Source organism: Pseudorasbora parva, chromosome 1, assembly GCF_024679245.1.
Source record: "Pseudorasbora parva isolate DD20220531a chromosome 1, ASM2467924v1, whole genome shotgun sequence".
Lineage (NCBI taxonomy): Eukaryota > Metazoa > Chordata > Actinopteri > Cypriniformes > Gobionidae > Pseudorasbora > Pseudorasbora parva.
The window spans coordinates 23,394,936-23,414,754 of NC_090172.1; positions in this window are offsets into that span (position 1 = coordinate 23,394,936).

Consider the following 19,819-nt stretch of genomic DNA (forward strand, 5'->3'; position numbering starts at 1 on the left):
ATAACTGCAACATATTTTTAAGCTGTAGGCTACTTCAGCTGTAATTTCTGTAAGTGGTGATGGACTGGCCATAGCTGAAGTGATGACATATTTTTATAGGCCAACCCGGAAGTTAGCATCATGCTGGTTTCTCAAATAGGGGAATAAGAAATTTCACCACTCGGTAGTGCAGGAATCAGCCCTCATACAGAGGCACACTCATATTAATGTATCGCAAATTCATAAGTTTTACTGAAAGTATTGCCCAACCAGATAATTGAAAGTTGTTTTAAGCTTTTTTGTCATACCAGGCTACTATTTACAAGCATTATGCTATATTTCCCTCCACAAAAGCGGCAGCTATCACCACCTCTGCTGTAATTAGACTTCTTATTAATCTCTGGTAGCCAAACACTTGGGGATATGTTATATTTATATTTCCCCCTTATGCTGGACTGACCTGCAAACAGCCCTGACCTGTTGGGGCATGGACTCCCTGAAGGTGTGCTGTAGTATCTGGCACCACTATGTTAGCAGCAGATCATTTAAGTCCTGTAAGTTGCGAGGTGGGGCTTCCATGGATTGGAATTGTTTGTTCAGCACATCCCACAAATGGTCCATTGGATTGAAATCTAAGGAATTTAGAGGCCAGGTCAACACCTCCAACTCATTGTGCTCCTTAAACCATTCCTAAACCATTTTTGCTTTGTGGCAGGGCTCATTATCCTGCTGAAAGAGGCCACAGCCACCAGGGAACAGTGTTTCCATGAAAGGGTGTACATGGTCTGCAACAATGCTTACGTAGTTGCTTGTGTCAAAGTAAGTTCCACATGGATGGCAGGACCTAAGGTATCCCAGCAGAACACTACCCAAAGCATCACACTGCCTCCAGCTGCTTGCCTTCTTCCCTTAGTGCATCCTGATGCCATGTATTCCCCAGGTAAGCGATGTAAATGCATCTCGCAATCCAATTCTTCCATTTCTCTGTGGTCCAGTTCTCATGCTCACATGCCAAGTGTTGTCGCTTCCGCCGGTGGACAGGGGTCAGCATGGGGTCAGCAATACGCAACAAACTGCGATGCATTGTGTATTCTGACAGCCACAGTAGATCATCTGTTTGATCGGACCACATGGGCAATCCTTCAGAGCCATAACTTTGAGGACAACATTTTCACTTGCTGCCTAATATATCCCACCCACTAACATGATAAAGAGATCATCAGTGTTATTAACTTACTCTGTCAGTGGTCATAGTGTTATGCCTGATCGGTGTATACAAAAAGCACATCAATTTAATCAAGTGAGTAAAATCATAAAATAAAGATAATCAAATGCATGCCACATTGGAGTTTATTGACTAAAGAGTGATCATCTGGGATTTGAATCGTGCATTCTGTAATCTTTATTTTATGAGTTTACACTTACAAATAAGTCAGATAGTAGGCGTGCTGTCTGAGGGCTCCGTGCACTGAATTTCACCCAAACCCAGAGTATTCCTCTATAGTCCTGGCTGTGGTAGGAACAAGCCAAGAGCCAAGAGTGAGAAGTCAGGGTGGTGGAGGTATAATGAAAACTATTGCGGAATATCTATATCTATCTATCTATCTATCTATCTATCTATCTATCTATCTATCTATCTATCTATCTATCTATCTATCTATCTATCTATCTATCTATCTATCTATCTATCTATCTATCTATCTATCTATCTATCTATCTATCTATCTATCTATCAATCTATCTATCTATCTATCTATCTATCTATCTATCTATCTATCTATCTATCTATCTATCTATCTATCTATCTATCTATCTATCTATCTATCTATCTATCTATCTATCTATCTATCTATCTATATATATATATATTCCTCAATACTTTTCATTATCCCTCCACCACCCTGACTAAGTTGTTTTGGGTAGATAATTTGAACATCCTCCTCCCAAACTTTGTTAATAAAACATAATTTTGAGAATATTACCTTTTTCAGTCACCTAAACATGTTGTCAGACTTAAATTTTTCTATTTACAGCGATTTTCATGTCATGTAACTATATTGTACTGCAGGACATTATATTATATGCATATGAAACCTATATTGGTTAAACATGTATGCTTCAAAACATAGTGGGAGATCATGAGCAGTTATGGAAATACGGTAGGTCCCAAACTCCTGGTCCATCCCTGATTGTAAGAGCTGAAACACGAAAGTTAGCATCGCCATGGCTCTCCTTACAAAAAGCCTATTTTTTTCATTAGCTTTTGAATTATTGCAGAAAACAAGCTCTGTGATTAACACAATTATGACTCATACATGTTTTCTTTTTTTCCCATCAAGATAATCTTCACATAGAAGCACAAATTGTATGGATTGTGAAGCTTAAATACAATTGGCAGATGCGAAAAGCTGAGTTGCATAATTTAAACATCACCACAACTAAGCTCCTGACAACTTTTTAAGTTGGAATAGTTAGCACAATTATGAATATAAACACAATTGAGGCTATACAAGATTACATTTAAGGTCCCCTGAGAGCCTCCTATTTAGCCATTTATTAGCAACTGCCTTTATCAAGGCATGTCAATGAAAAAGAATTAAGAGTTGGGTATTACTGATTTATTTAATGTTGTAGAATAAACCATGAAAATGTCATATGAACCATAGACCTCCTTTTAGCAGTTTAACCCAAAACATTCTAAAAATCATTGACTTTTCAGGACGATGGGCAGAAAGCTGAAAAATGCTAACTTTTTTCCTGGGGGTTCGAACTTATTTCTGCACCACCCTTAGACATTCACATTTCTGAAAAAATAGTGACATCTTTTAAGACAGTAGTATCAGTATTGAAGAAATTGTGGAGAATACTATTTTCGTCCTCTTTTTCTCAGTCTTTCTCTCTGTCTCTTAGGGATGTTGAAGTATACATTAGAGCAATAGAAAAAGCAAAAATGTGTTTGTGTGACACCCCATTTATCTTATAAGTGGGCACTGGTGACTGGAGGAGAAACATGCATGATTGCTTTATCAATATAAAAAGAAAGTGAGGAGAATTGTGTTGATGGTTCATCAATTCCACACAGAGATACGCCGAGAAGATTTTTATGATGAATGGGCTGCTCAGAGAGATAGATACAGAGAGAGAGAGAGAGAGAGAGAGAGAGAGAGAGAGAGAGAGAGAGAGAGAGAGAGAGAGAGAGAGAGAGAGAGAGAGAGAGAGAGAGAGAGAGAGAGAGAGAGAGAGAGAGAGAGAGAGAGCAAGAAGGAGAAATGTTAAAACAACTCAACCTCGCTCGCTCTCATATGTTCCCCCAACATGCTGGTTTTCTCTCTTTCTTCTTGCTCAAATACATTCAGCGACACTCTCTTTCTTACACACACACAGAAAACCTGCAAAGTCTCTTTTAATGATCCTGCTCTCGGCAAAAATAGATGTTGCACTAGATGGCAGTCATGTACCATTAAAGGAATGGAGTGAAATGGAGTAAAACCTCCTGTACCACTCCCAGCTCACAGCTTTAACACGTCTCCTATGTGTACATGTGTCAGCAGATGTTGTTTTAACACAAAACATTACACAATCTAAAATTAGCAATCTTACGTTTTCATTGGTTTTTGTCTTTCTTCAAAAAGGGAACTCCATTTTACAATAATGATGTTTGTTCATTGCATATGAAATCACCATGAGCACATCATCATCATTATCATCAATGTAGCTGTGCATACCTGCAATGACCGAAGTATATTGTGTTCTGTCAGGACTGCATTTACTGAAAAAAATTGACTCTTGACAGTTCATAAAGTCATAAATTGTCATATGAATATAATCCAGACATATCCATCATGTTGACAATGTTATGTGACGTCAGCCGCATAACTGTTTCTCGACATTTACAAATATGACAACTCTCCTGATTCAGTGTTTGTGGAAGTAGTAGGTCATCCTGTTTTTTTGTGTGTTTTTTTTGCTTGGTGTGTATTCGGACAATGGATATCCTATTTATTTGATGCACAGCTTTTCCCATAATATATAGTAGAGAGCTAGTCATCTCTGGACGTTGGGGTGTGCTAGATCATAGAGACAGAGTCATGGTGACTAGCTCCTGAATGGTTTCATGTCTACGAAATGTAATAAGTGGTTTGCCGACAGCAGATTTTCACCCACACCTTTTGACGCTTCTTCTGGGTGAGCGGAGAGGACCGCTGAAAGATGAGGGCTGTAGTTTTCAAGTGTCATAGTGGCTCATATTCTCTCCGCTGGAGAGAAATCACAGCTAATGCAGCTCAGATCTCTGAGGATGAAAACACTGTCTGGACACATGCATTTTCTTTTCGTATCTAAAGGAAGATGAACTGTACCACAGACTTGTAATTTGCTTGAGTTTGGCAATGTTGCGTCTAAAATGAAAGCTACTCAATATTTACTGTTACAAAACTGTATTATACTCACAATCCTGCTTTTGGTTAGAGCAGAGAGAGAGAGAGAGAGGGATCTAACAGTTTTGTTCTCAAAGAAAGTAAACAATGGTGGAATGTTATCAGTTTTACCTGGTTTTACTTTGATAAAACCAGGTAAAACTGATAACATTCCACCATTGACCTGATTCGTAATTGAGCTGATTTTTTTCCATGAACTTCTGGTTTTCCTAACAAAATGTTGCAAAGCCTTTGTTTTTAAACAGTGGTGCGTTAAACACCCTGTTCTGATGACGCAGGAGTTGCAACTACGTAATGGGTCCTGTACGAACATGATCCCTGATGTAAGCCATGTCACACTAGCCCCTTTCACACTGCGATTCCGGCAAATACACGGATAATTCGACCCGGCATTTGTTCCCGGACCGCTAGATTTGGTCCATTGTCACTGCCAGCGAAATACCCTAATATGTGCGCTTTCACACACAACCCGTAACGGTCCCGGAACGAGTTGACACGTGACATCCGGATGTGACGCATAATGGCGAGCGATCTCAGCTTCAGCGCGGATAGTAAGGAGCTCCGTGGTCTCGACTTGTGTCCAGTTTGCGCACATTTCTGCTTGTTTAATTTTAGTTTCTTTTGTATACGAACACTCTCTGCGTTTAAAACACTGACTAGCTCTTCTGGCACTGCAGGGTTGTATTATTGAAAAAACAAGCTCTAGGAGTCGCACGATAACTACGTACACGTTGCGGCATTAGTTTTGGCTTTTGTTCACACATCGCTCATCCCGGGTCGAATATCGCAATGTTACTAGGTCCCCGACCCGGGTTCAATTCGGTAATAAATTCCGGGACGTGGTTGCTTTCACACAGAAGGTGACCCGGCAATGTTTCGGGAATATTGCGGGTCTGACGTGCAGTGTGAAAAGGGCTGATCTCTGCTGAGGGTAAGATCTCAGTTAGCATTAATGTCAGACTGAACGATAGTGAAGGCGTGCTAAAAATGGACGCGCACAAGAAAACTCGTCCAGCGTTTTATATCATCCATGAATGACGTGTTCGGTGACAGTGAGCTGCATTACACGCGGGACTGAAATGCTGGCTACAAAGAAATCTCTAGCTCTCGTTTTGGTCATAGTTTGTCTGGAAAAACTGAGATATTTGACTGTCGTCGTAGGAGAAGTCACACTGCAGGATTGTGTGCCAAATCTTCTGACACTGCCAGAATTTGGTCTGAGGTAAAATTTGATTGCAGCGCTCATTAATCGGCTGCCGGTGAACATGTCAAACTAACGACCAAAGACGTCAGATTTTAGCCTAGGATGGGAGGAATCTTTTAGGATTTGCTAAATTTGTCTCAGACGGCCAAATCGTGGCCAAAATCGCACAGTGTGCACCCGGCTTAAGGCAGATGAGAAGGTCATTATTTGTGTTCTTTTTGAAAAAATTTAGAGCCTGATGAAATCCAGAATAAAAGAGTGAAGAGATTTGTGGAAAGTATGGTTTCTATTATTGTGATTTGCCTCGCATTTCAGGATGAAAAGACAAACATGTCTTCTAATATATTCAATTGTTGCATATACCATATACCACTTTACTTGGACCAATTGTGCGAGCTGTTTCTTTAACACCGCACAGTTTGTGTACATGATGCTGCTGATTGGGCTTACATTTTTGACACACCCACCAAACAAGAGAAAACGCATCTCAAACCGGAAACCTGACATTCAACCCGGAAACCATAGCAAAACAGTTGCGCACTGGTTTAAAGGGATAGTTCACTTTGAAATTAAATTTTGATATGTTTTAGCTTACCTCATGGGCATCCGAGATGTAGGAGTATTTGTTTCCCCAGTAGTTTCAATTTTGATCAATTTAGGTCAAACCGTTCAAGTAATATTGTATTAGGGTATTTGTATTAATATAGTATTAATTGTATTAATAATATTGTATTAGGGGATTTGTGTTTACTGAACTAGAATGCAGTATATCAAAACATGCCTCGGCAGCAGGGCCGTGCACAGGGGGGTGGCCCGGTGGCTAGAGCCACTGCCCCTTTGCCCTCATCGGCTAAGGTGCCCCTCTTGCCCCCTTCCCTCACTCACCCTCAGAGGATTCAAATAAAAGCGTTCGGTTCCGCTAAAAATCCACTAATTCCGCTAATCCGTTCCGTGTTTTCCTGCTCGAACCGCAGCATCGTTCAAAGTCTGCGGCGGTGTCCGTTCTCTGTGGAGACGGCATTTAAAGAATGTCGAAGAATATTACAAACTACAATCCACATACAGACACAGTGGTTGATCCGCGAATTCGTAGTTTGTTTGTTTCAACAGTGCAAACATGGATTCAAATCTCCAGCATACCAGCGGGTAAATCGCCATGGCTATAGGCTACTGAATATTGCTGTCAGTTTGTCACTCTTTAACTCCTGTAAAATAGATTTCCGATTATAATCAATTTTACGAGTTAATACTATTATCTATAACATGTCATATTAATGATATTTTATTTAGACCATATTAATCGTATACACAATTTAAAAAAAGGTAATAAAGGCTATTATAAATATAAATAAGTTGTATCAGGGTACAAGCACACCCTAAGAAAAATGTGCTCATTTTTCAAAAACGTCCATGCTTTCAAAAAATCTCTAGCAACGTTTGCAGTATTTTCTGTTTATTTTGATTAATAAAATAAACAACCATTGTTCAGTAAATATTAAAATGTTAATATAAAAATATTTTTAAAATACAGAAACTAATTTTTAAGTAAATAATCTGAAAACACTGAGATCCCATAATAATTTAATAAAGTTTTATCGTTGTAACAACTACATGATTATTATCATATTTTTATTATAAATAGGATGTTACCTCTAAGATGGAAACCCCACTTAAGATATTTACCAGCTGAATCTTAACCATGTCATGTCAACAAATGGAAGTCAGTCAGCTGTTTATTATCATGTTAAATATGCCTTTTACCCCAAATACCATAAACAATACCTTTGTCTCAAAATATATTCAATAATTTTAGTGATTCTCATTTGCTACTTAAATCTCCAACAAAAATGTAAAATAGAAAAGAGATCAAATTAGCCTAGAATCATTTTTTTGGGAAGAATAGTTAGAACAAAAATTTAATTAGCTCTAAAGCCTAACAAATGTATTTACAGTATGATTGTAAAAGGTTTGTTATTCATTCTCTACATTAAGATGATACTCAATCCCCTAATGCCCCTTTTTTGGTGTGGGCCACTGCCCCTCAAATGTCTGTGCACGGCCCTGCTCGGCAGCTTTCAGAAACTTTTACTCTGTAAATTTTCTTACTCATTCTGTAAGTTTCTCTCACACATTCACCAGCTCATTCCACTCTGTGTTGTGCACACTTTCTTTCTGCTTCTATCACGCCGTCACACTTTCCTGCGGTGCATGAGAATATTTATGTAAGTGCTATGTCACCACAAGGCTGTGCATATTTAGATGTTGCACATTTGGTATCACAATCCGAGGGTGTTTTTCTTACATTCTTAGCACACTCACACACCGTGTGCCTGCTTGCCACTAAAACCTACAGGAAATTGCTTCCCTTCAGAGATTCAGAGAGTGGCGCAGAGTTAAAGCGACATGCTAAGATCATTTTCGTCCCTACTGTCTAAATTTATTCTTCCATTGCAATTCACTCTGTCCCGTTTAAGGGTCAAAATTTCCCTCCCCACACATCCCGTACATTGACTGGAGCACGTCTGTCCTCCTCATCCTCCTTCGAGTTCGATCAAATGAATTTAATAAATTCTATACAAGTCAAACAGCCAGGCTTGATCTCTCAAACAAAGAGAGCTTCTATTTGATTTGCGCAAACTCAGCGGATGAGAGTGGGGATGAATAATACATGCCTCTCTCCTTCATCGTATTCTTCCTTATTAAATATCTCCCATGCATCCCTTCATTCCCTCAGCAGTCCCTGCTTCCACTGTCGCCCCACTGCCAGAGCCCTGGGAGGAGAAGTCTTATCTCCTTCCTCTCTCCCGCTCCCCTTGCCCTGCGCTATGTACTCCCTCGGTTTCCTTTCGAATCTCTCATTCTCTCAGTAGAAAAAAAGAAGACAGAGAGAAGAAGAGAGAAACACATTAATTTGATAAAGCGAGTTTTATTATTGGTGGTAGGGAGGCACTTTTTGTGACAGTATAGATGACAGCGCTGTGAGTGTCTATGTGTGTGTGTGTGTGTGTAAGCCCAGCCGAAGGCTCCATTCAGTGACCTAAGCCTTGGTTTGTCAGTCAGTCAGCCGTCCAAGGACACTCAGTGCTGTGGGGTTCTGCAGAGTGCCGCTATTCGTGTTTGTGTGTGTGTGTGTGTGTTTGTGTGTACGTGTATGTGTGTGAAGTATCAGTGTGTGTTGACTATGTGCTTTGTCTCTGCTTTGAAATGCGGAGGGCAATAGACCTTACAAGATCAAAGACTGCTTCTTCTTTTACTCAAAGTGTGCTGGCATCTCTGTCCATATACACCAATGTTGCTACATTTTGAGTGTGTTTGTGTGAGTATTATGGCATCATGTTTCTCAGACCAAAGGCAAGCAACTTTCTCAGTCTTTCTAATCTTAAAAACCATCAGTTACAGTTGATTGCAACCTCTGTGAAATGCATGCTTAGCTAAAACAAGGAATGAGCTTAGCTGTATTAAAAATGCATTCAGTTGTATGGAATGAAACTTGCTTGACAATTATTAAAAAAAGACTCGACTTTGACTTGATATTCATGACTTGAGACTTGACTCAGACTTGAGTTAAGTGACTCGAAATAACTTGTTTTTGTAAATAAATATTGGTTTTTGAACGTACAGCAACCTAACCACGCCAAGCAGCGGGCATGCAGAGAACGCTAAAGAGGACAGTCCAGAATGAACATGGAGGGCACTGCCTACGCAAAGTTTCCATGGTAATCAGTTACTAACACTTTACACCGCGTGAACATGCTCGCCTCGTATTTGCGCACAGTGTTAGAGGATTGGGCGGTTCCAGGTTGGACAATGATCTTTAATGCTAGCTGTGAGCATGTACCACTTCACTTTGTCACTTTATACATGTACTCAAACAGTGGATTGTGTCTTTAAAACTGAGGGCAAAAAGCCTTCCAAACTGTCTGTAGTTGTCAGGAAAACACTATAACTGCTCAATTGACTCCTTCTTTTCATCTGTCAATATCCAATCTGTGTATGAAGGAGTTGCCAGAGCCAGCTTTCGCTATTTTTTGAGCGATAAGTTAATATATTGATTATAGTGACAGGCCCACTTGATGGTTTAATATGCTAAAGTTAAAGTCAGGTTCCAGGTTGAGTAAAGACTGACAAACTTCAGCAATGTAAGTCAGACTCGTTTGTTGTCAGGAGAGTCCTACAAACGTGTGCTTGAAATGAAGTCAAGCAGCGTCGCAGTCAAACCTGATGTCTCCACTCTTTTCCCACACATACAACCCACAAGGGTTATGGAGATAGTGGCTTTTAACATCTGCGGTGGTCACACCTCCTGTCACTGTACTAATAGTTTTCTAGAAAAGTGTTTTAATTATATATGGTGCAGGTCACCGCTCTCAATATATTTCGCCACATTGATCTGCAGAGGTAGGGGAAAGTGGGGCACAACCTAACACGGGGTTAGTTGTAACACACACGGTTTAAAATTTTCCACACATGCCAGGATGACAAAACTTAGTGTATACTCGTCGACATATCAACATATAGAGAATAAATGGTGTCAAAATAAAGATATATATATATTTTTTGAAAGATATCATTGAACATTTATTTAACCATAGCAAAAGTACATTTCTTAAGTTTTTTTTCCATCTCTGTTTTTTGTGTTTATTTAAAATAAGACCAATCTAATATTATTTCAATCTTATATCTGTCATTTAACAGGTGGAATCGTTCAGCAGAAAACACAAGCCAAGGTTTAAATCCCAGTCGCACAGATGGGGTGCGTTGTAACACTGCTTTACAATGAGCGCCTATTAGAACTATGATATTATATTCTATACTTTTATGAATTATTAAGAAATCATGAGAAAAAGGTGAATAATGAATGAGAATCAAAGTTCAGGCATTATTAATTATTATTGTTTTTAAATATGCTGTAGGCTATAGTTGTATTTATCAATATGTTTGTTCTCAAACTACATTTAAAAAAAATATGATAAAACATATTATTTTATTTTTTGTATTTTATTAACAAAATATTTTAGTTTGTCTTGGATATTTTTTTTCTTGGATATTATATCAGGTAATATTTCAAGCTGTCATTTGGTCATGTTACAATGTACCACACTTTTGTACCCCCCAAATGTTGTCACATTTCACTTCTATTCTTTTGGGGTAAATCAAGAAAAAAGTATACAATGTATTAATGAAATAAAACCACATAATTGTAATAGAAATGTGAAATTAATGTGGAAAAAAAAAATACTCTGAACCCCACGTGGATTTACGCAAACTGATCAATCAATCAATCAACTTTATTTATATAGCGCTTTTACAATCACGATTGTGTCAAAGCAGCTTCACAGTGTCAAACAGGGTAATATTGCGACAAAATTAGATTTGGCTGTACAGTCGTACTGGAGAAAACAGTGATGTTATCAGCTTATTTTAATTTATCATATAGCGACAATGTTGGCAGATCAGTATTATAGTTTATAGAATTAAATAAGACCTAATTCATATATTTTATTTGTATAATAAGTTGAATAACTTTAATCATATTTTTAGTGTCCCCAACTGAGCAAGCCAAGCCAAAGGCGACAGTGGCAAGGAACCAAAACTCCATCGGGGCATGATGGAGAAAAATAAACCTTGGGAGAAACCAGACTCAGTCGGGGTGCCAGTTCTCCTCTGGCCTATTAACACACCGTGTATGATTATTATTCTGGCAACCTTACAGGTCGGAAATCATATTAGATCGGATTATTCAAAATTTTCAGGGTATCACGGAAGAGACAGATTTATTTAGGATGGGGCGTCAATTACACAAGAGTATGAATACATGAAAGATCGGAATTATTGCGCCGAAGACAGGTTTTGAGCATGTCGTGCCAGTGAGGCAAACTGAGAAAGTCAATAGGCATTAGGTTGTGCTGCGATCTGCCCTACGTCAAAGAGAATCCTCACACTCATTGGCTGCTTCTTCACAGATATGCTAATAATGCATTGTTGGTGATGCAAAGAGCTAAACATTTAACAGCAGAGACAATGGAAGAATCAGTCCCTATATGGCCAATGAAGAAGAAATGTCTGAAGATAGAAAGGAAGATGAAAAAAGAAAGAAAAAAACAACAACAACAACTGTAAACATCGGTACGACATATACAAGGTGGTTATTTTGTTGGACAGGTAAGGGAATGAATTATTATGTAGACACCAGTCTCTAAAACTCAATAGTATCGGCGCAATTTAAATAAACCTCAGAGACAATCATGACAATCATGCCGTCTAACGGCATTGTTCTGTCTGTTCTTGCAGTACACAAAGGACAACAATGGTAATGCTAGCTAAAGAACTTCTGGATGCACCTTTAAAGGAAAAACAGCATACGCTGGTTAGGTTTTGAAGCATGACAGCTGTTTTATGCTGGTCCTCAGTTGGTCATGAGCTAGTTTATGCTGGTCCTTAATTGGTCATGAGCTGGTTTAAGCTGGTTCTGAGCTGGTTATAAGCTGGTCCTGAGCTGGAGCTAGTTTCTTAGGACCAGTGTCTTGACCATCTTAAACCAGCTCATGGCCAGCTAAGTACCAGCTCAAACCAGCTGCCATGCTGTAAAAACACATACTAGCAAATGCTGTTTTTCTTTTAGGTGAGTTCAATTCAAGTTATGCTCAAATTACAGCTTTTGGAAGCTATTTTTTTATTACTACATTTATTTCTCAGTTAATGCCCATTGTTTGCCATCTACCAGTAAAAGTCTGAATGCTTGGTAAAGTAGCAGTACAAGCCATCCGTTTTCAAGAGAAACTTGCTTCCTCTCAATGTCCATTTAATTTCAAGCAAATCAGTTTAATTCTGTCTGGTCTTTTGTTTGTGCACTCTCTCCTTCCATAACTGACTCTCAGCTATGATTTTAGCTGCTTTTCTGCATTTAATACAATCACATAATCAAAGAACCGAGTCAAAAAGTATTTTCTAAGTCATGTCCCTCTTTCAAATAAAAAGCATTGAGCATCAAAAGGACAGCTTTTTGCTGAGTAAATTTCAAAGTGTAGGCGGCATGAAATGCTTTCCTTTTTTTCTGGGTAATAATTGTGAGCGGAATTATTGGATCTGACAAAATATGGAGTGATTCCTTAAAATATATCAAAGTCAGTAACAGCACATGGGGAACGGGGACTTGATCAGGCATGATCAAAAGAAAGTGTTCGCATGTACACACATAAAAACACACATACTCAAACACAGCAGATGGCTTGGCACATCTCATGATACACACTCAGTAGAGGAGACAAGGGGGTGTGGGAGAGCACATCATTACCACCATCATCATCGGCATACTCTAAAAAGAGTGTGTGTAGGTACACACAAGAAAACACACCGTATGTTTCTAGACTGGTATTTGCTGTGTACGTGTTAATGTACTTCAGCTTGTTTCATCTGTTTGACTCAAAAAGTTGAGGCCACTCAATTCAATGTTCACTTTGACCCTGACAACTTTTCATTGATACTAGGACCAACACAATGACCTTAAAGGAAGACAAAGAGAGAGAGAGTGTGTATGAGTGCGATCATGAGGACCTTAATGAAAATGTCACAGTGGTATATATGAGAGAGAGAGAGAGAGAGAGAGAGAGAGAGAGAGAGAGAGAGAGAGAGAGAGAGAGAGAGAGAGAGAGAGAGAGAGAGAGAGAGAGTCTGAATCTAGATAATGGAATCTAGGTAATGGTACACACACGCACACGTACACGCAAGCATGCACGCACACACACACACACACACACACACACACACACACACACACACACACACACACACACACACACACACACACACACACACACACACACACACACACACACACACACACACACACACACACACACACACACACACACACACACACACACACACACACACACACACATATGATATTTTTTTTATCAACACTTGAATGTGGGTATGTTTAATTAAAAAAAGTAACATTTTAACCGTTTAAGACTGAAGTGTACAGCTGGCGGAAACTTGTTAGGAGAGATTTTTGGATGCTCAGCTAAACAAAAAGGGTAAAAAAACTTTTGATTACTTCATGCATCTCCACAAAATTTGATCCAGATGCATGTTTTATTACTCTTATTTCCTTCCTGAGTCATTGCATGTCAAATAAGATTGATTTTCTTTGAACGCACTTTTTTTGTTTGTATTTCATCAGCAGTTTCTCACCATACGAATGTCCAAATGTAATGATTTTTTAAAATGTATTTTGAAAAATGTTTTTCAAAAATTCTATCAAATGATCCTTACCTTTTGACTCTCCTTGCTATTGTTTTGGAATTCGGAGTCTTTTGTGTATGTCACTCAGAAGAAAACAACAACAACTTTTAAAATGCTTTCAGGGCTTAACGTAAGCTGAGAAAATCATGCTATTTTCAAAGACTACGTCACGATTGAATTCATAATAATGATCAAAACTGATGGAATAAACTGTGTTCATAAACACATTCCCAAAGCTTGCACATCTTACCTCTTTGTGGGTTTGACATTTCATTCGATAACATTAGGTAGTTTTGATTTCTATGCTGTTTCATGCTTGATGATTGTGTTTTTTTACATGGGCATAAGCACTGATTCTATTGCTTGTTTCTTATGTCTACATGTGTTTTGATATTTATACTAATGTAAATATGTACAGTAAGATAACCTTACCAAAACTGTAAATCTACAGGCACTGTTCATGGTTAGTTCATGTTAACTAATGCATTAACTAATTGCGCTGTTAATGTGAATAGTTGAATTGTGTGAGTTAAAGGGTTAGTTCACCCAAAAAGGAAAATGATTTAATTAATTACTCACCCTCATGTCGTTGGACAGCTGTAACACTTTGTTCATCTTCAGAACACAAATGAAGATATTTTTGTTGAAACCTGATGGCTGAGAAAGGCTTCAGATAGGCCTCCATTGGCATTCAGTATATTCCCACTAACAAGACCCATAAAGGCACTAAAAACTACTTGTTACAAAGTCCATCTCACTACTGTGGTTGTACAATCATTTTACAAAGCAACGAGAATAGTATCTGTGCGCAAAAAAATTGAAATAATGACTTTATCTGCCAAGTTATTGTCTTCCGTGTGAACTCACGTGATAGCGGCGCTCCTCCTCGCCTCTCGGTCATGTACCGCGGATATGCGTCATTCTCGCTCATGCGTACAGTTCATGTCAACTCGGTGGAAAAAAAATCTACAGAATAGAAACCTTACAAAAACAGCATCGCATCAAAAAAAATGACACCATTTGCAAATAATGACATGCCACAACAACAACAACAACAGGCCCTTTCCCATGATGCTCCACTGGCTCTTAGAGTACCATTTTCCAAGAGTGTCATTTCCAATTCTACTCTCACTTACTCACCTTAAGCATGTGTACCCTGCACATACACACACCATATTCAAAAGATGCACAACAGCATAAACAAACTGCACACTGCAGATGCCTCTGTTTCCCATTGAACCATGCAAGAATAGACAGTTACTGAAATAATCAACCAGTATTTCAATGTGTATTTGCATATGTATTAGCATTTAGTCTATGTAGAATGATGGGGTAGCAAACATGAATGTGGTTTTGACAGCTAACTGCTTGACTTCAGCAATGCCAGCCTTGAACATTTCAGGATACAAGCAGTCAGAGCTATAAAATTAAGTATGAAGTAGTCTTCATCCTAAAAATGTGAAAAATGTACGCAGAGTAAAAGCTTAGTGCTGCTGACCACTATTCCCCCACCTAAAGGCTCAGACAACAGACAGGCAAGGCCATCAGCACTCAATGGGGTGCTTTAAGTGTCTGCGAGAGCCAATAGTTTTGATGGATCTGATGTTCATCTTACTGGGTCTAACCTATAACAGCACACTGGAGTAAGGGTTACTATGCCAGACCTATCCTTTATCTATATAAACCAAAACTATTTCCCATGTGTTGTACTCGATTTAACAGCCACAAAATGCGATTCCATCGTAAAATGAATAAAATGTCAAATTGATTGTGAAATTGCTTTGTCCAGTGTGGAGAGTGCCGCAAATCTGCACCACAGATAAGCGCACCAAAAAAGACGTGAATGGGTCATCATTACTAAAGAACAAAAAGTTACTTTTAAGCCAAATCCATTTTTTCTTTTAGCGTAAACACTCATGTGGTCGAATGTGTTCGAACAGCCACAAAATACTCTTTTTGGGGAACATTTTGGGAAGCACAATAGCCAGATGGGATTTAAAGTTTGTCGGCTGAGTTCCTAAGTTAAGTTTGAAGAAAGAAAACATACCAAGCACAATGTTCTCTGACCATTCCTGACTAACTCGCACTCACAGCGTTCGGTGTGGTTTTGCGGCTTTCAGAGCAGAAACGAAAGCTGCTGCTCTCAGTATGTTTTACGTTGCCTCCGGGTGTATTCATATGTCAATTGTGCAGGCTTATTTCGTCTATTAGATCAAAAGATCAAAAGCCCATTCATTTACCTGCCCATAGGCCCTCCACCAGGTTTAAAGGGGAAACTTTCTCCTCTTAATACATTAACTCATGATTATCTCTGCATTACTTAAGCATGAGTTAATGCATATTAGTGCACCCGTATAGTAAAGTATTACTGTTTTGATTTTACAGTGTCCTTGTTACATATATTACATGTACTTAAAGTAGCTGTAGATTATGCATAATTACCAGTAACTAACCCCAAACTAAAACCTATTCCTTACCCTACTATATAGTATGTTGTTAATTATTATTACTCAGAACTTAAATATATAATTAGAGTGTAACAAGGAACATGTAACAACATTTCATGTAACAGTGGCATTCTTTACTTTTTGATCCAATGCAGCTTTACTTTTATAAGAGTAACCTGAAAAATGTGTGCCCCTTCACGTTTCCAAATGTGCCATTAAGTTATTCATCCAGGCACCAGCTCTGCTCGCATGTTTGACAGTATATTAAGAATCAATGCTTTCCGCTCTTTCCTTTCCATCTCATATAAAATCTTATGATCTGTTTCTCACAGTTCCATCTCAAACTCACAGTGACCTCAAACTTGCCTGCCTGTAAAGAGGAAAAGTAAACATTACTTGAATGACATTTCTCCAGATAAAAAAAAAGGTATATTGGTCCATTCCGTGTACATGATAACTTGCAAACGTGTATTTGGGGATAGGAGGAGGAGGGCTTTGCATTTTCCTTTTTAAACTTGTTTTGTGATTTCACACTGCTGGCTTCCATCTCACACATGCACATGCTTCATTAGAAGCAAACAGTCTAACGCAATTCTCCCCCATCACGAGTCATAGCACACAAGTAAACGACTAGGCTAATTTGATGGCCCCTCCATCCCTCCTCCCCTCACGCTCTTCTCTTCATCATTGATGGTCCACACCCCTTGGGACGGCCAGCTCTCCAGTAATTGTTATCCTATTTAGTAATCTATGAGCCTTGGTTTCATCAGACGTTTAGCAGTGCATATAAATATCACTGACGTTTATTGAATGTCAGAGTTCACGACGTGGCTGATTGATTCTAACCCGTTGTATTTGGGCATGTCAAGATATGATTTGTTGCCATACAATAGCAATTTTAAAAGCTATTTTCTCAGAGGGAAGAAAATACTATCATTCAGAGGTGAATTGAAGGCAGCTAACTGTGAGATTGAGATTAATGAGCATTTTAGTGAGTTGCCATTAGCCTGTACGGCCGGACAGTGAGGGAGAGTGAACCACTCTCAAAATGGAGAGAGTGGATCTCTAGTGTCACAGACAACTATAATCAAGACAGCTTGGGCAAAAAGTCTGAGAGCAGAGGCTGTCAAGACATGAGTGTGCATGTGTTTGGACTACGTGATTTTGGAACGAATGCTCTGTCGAGATGCTTGTAAGTGTGCATCTATGTGTACCCACACCTTAATCTTTCTCAGTGTGTATGTTTGGTTCATAGTTATTGAGATTTGAGTAAATCAGGTCTTAGCAGCAAGATGGAAAGCACTTAGTGTTCAACATCTTCTTGGCCAGTGTTGTAAAGCTCACCCGCAACAGGACTTACACATTCTGACTAGCACACAACTTAGCTCAAGTTCACTTGTGCAGATAAGCTGAAATGTCATGTTTATGTTCCATATCTGATTAATTTCAGGATGTGATTTGTTGAGTTAATCCTGCTTCAGTCGAGTGACATGTTTGCATTATTTGGACATTATTTTATTTCTTTGTAAGGCAATAGTTTTGTTGTTGTTGTTGTTGTTGTTGTTTTTATAAAGCAAGTTGGCAATGAAAGTATAAAATTACTTGTAGTTTAGGAATCTTATACTGGTTCAAACTAGGCTACGATATGGTGTATTTATGTTGAAGTGCCTTAAATTTAGTTTTTCTTTAACCAGGCTCTCAAAATATTCTATCAACATTTTCATTTATATTTCGGTTTATTGGCCTATATCGGTTATCTGCTTCCAGATGTAAAGAATTATCCGTTATCGGTATCAGCCAAAATGTTCATCTTCCTAGTTCCCATATTATGTTGAGGTCATTCCATAATTGTTTTTATACTGAGCTAATGACATTTTCTAGCCATTAAATCTACCCATCACAGAAAACTTAGCAAACTGCAAACTGGCCATTTTCAGAAAACATTTTTGTATGATTTATTAGCTGTTTTCCTTATTGGGATGAAATAAAATTTTTGACAAATGACTGGTAATTACTATCTTTATGGAGACATTTTGTCCTCATAATAGGGAATACCAGATAAACACAGACACAGACACACACACACACAGAGAGAGAGAGAGAGAGAGAGAGAGAGAGAGAGAGAGAGAGAGAGAGAGAGAGCAAAGTAAGCTTTTTATTTTTAATGACTGTATTGTGATATATATTGGTTTTTGACATTAGATTTTGAACACATTAATAGGTAGTTCTAAGTGTATATTTATGCATTTGATATGACTTTTAGAATAGTTATACTTTTAGAACACTTGCGTTTTCTATTATTTTCCCTAATATATATATATATATATATATATATATATATATATATATATATATATATATATATATATATATATATATATATATATATATATAATAGGGAAAAGAATTATTGTGCTGTATCAGTGTGTAGGCTAGTTGGTTAGACAAAAATCTGGTAATATGAATGAAGTGTGGGTCATTCCATGCAAAAGTAATTTTGGTAATGCTATAGCATCCACAAATCCACACACCCAAACTGCACAGTACCTCATAAATCTTGCAAAATGATGCACTGCAACCAAAACTATGTAGTTTTGGTTGCAGTGCATAATTTTGCAAGATTTATGAGGTACTGTGCAGTTTGGGTGTGTGGATTTGTGAATTGTGTTGAGTTTTTTGATAAAACCAGCCTAGTTTGTAAAATTGTATGTTAGCAATTGAAAAAAAAGTAATATTTCAAATATATTAAAGAATGAATGTGCCCTAGAATGAAAAATTGAATTAACCTTGCCATGGCGAAATAATAAGAGTTCAGTACATGGACATCACATACTGTGAGTCTCAAACATCATTGCCTCCTACTTCTTATGTAAATCTCGTGAATCCAAAACTCTTTTCAACATAAACCCAACCATGACGCAAGCATTGGGGATCATTTATATGCACACCCCCAACATTTGCATCTGTCCAGACATGTTCATTGTCAGGTGGAAATGGAGCGAATCATCAGAACAAGCTGCTCGCATGGACACACTTCATGTTCCAGGCTGTTCAGGAGACGAGAGGACTTGTCTACCCTTCCCACAGATAAAAAATTTCAACAGTCATGGTTGATGTTTATAATCGGATACCACAACAATTTAATTCAAGATCGTTTGTTTGTTCGGCCCATTTCAAGCAAGCTTCGCTCAGCGTCTTAAACTGAAGAAAGTGGCAATTACAACTGCATTCCTGCAAGCAGTAAGTAGCGATTCATCCACTTATTGACTTTTTAAACAATTTCTGATTAAATTGAAAGTTTCTTAGAGAGACAGGATTGTCTAGATACCGCAAGATTCTTGTACAGTATAACAATAGGAAACACCAAGTACCATACAAAACTAAATAGTGTGTCTAATGACAAAGGGTAATATTACTTTGTATTACAAAATACAACCGTAGACACTTTGTTTAGATCGTTCACTCGATCCTTCTAGCAAATGTCACCTTTTCCACCATATAAGTTA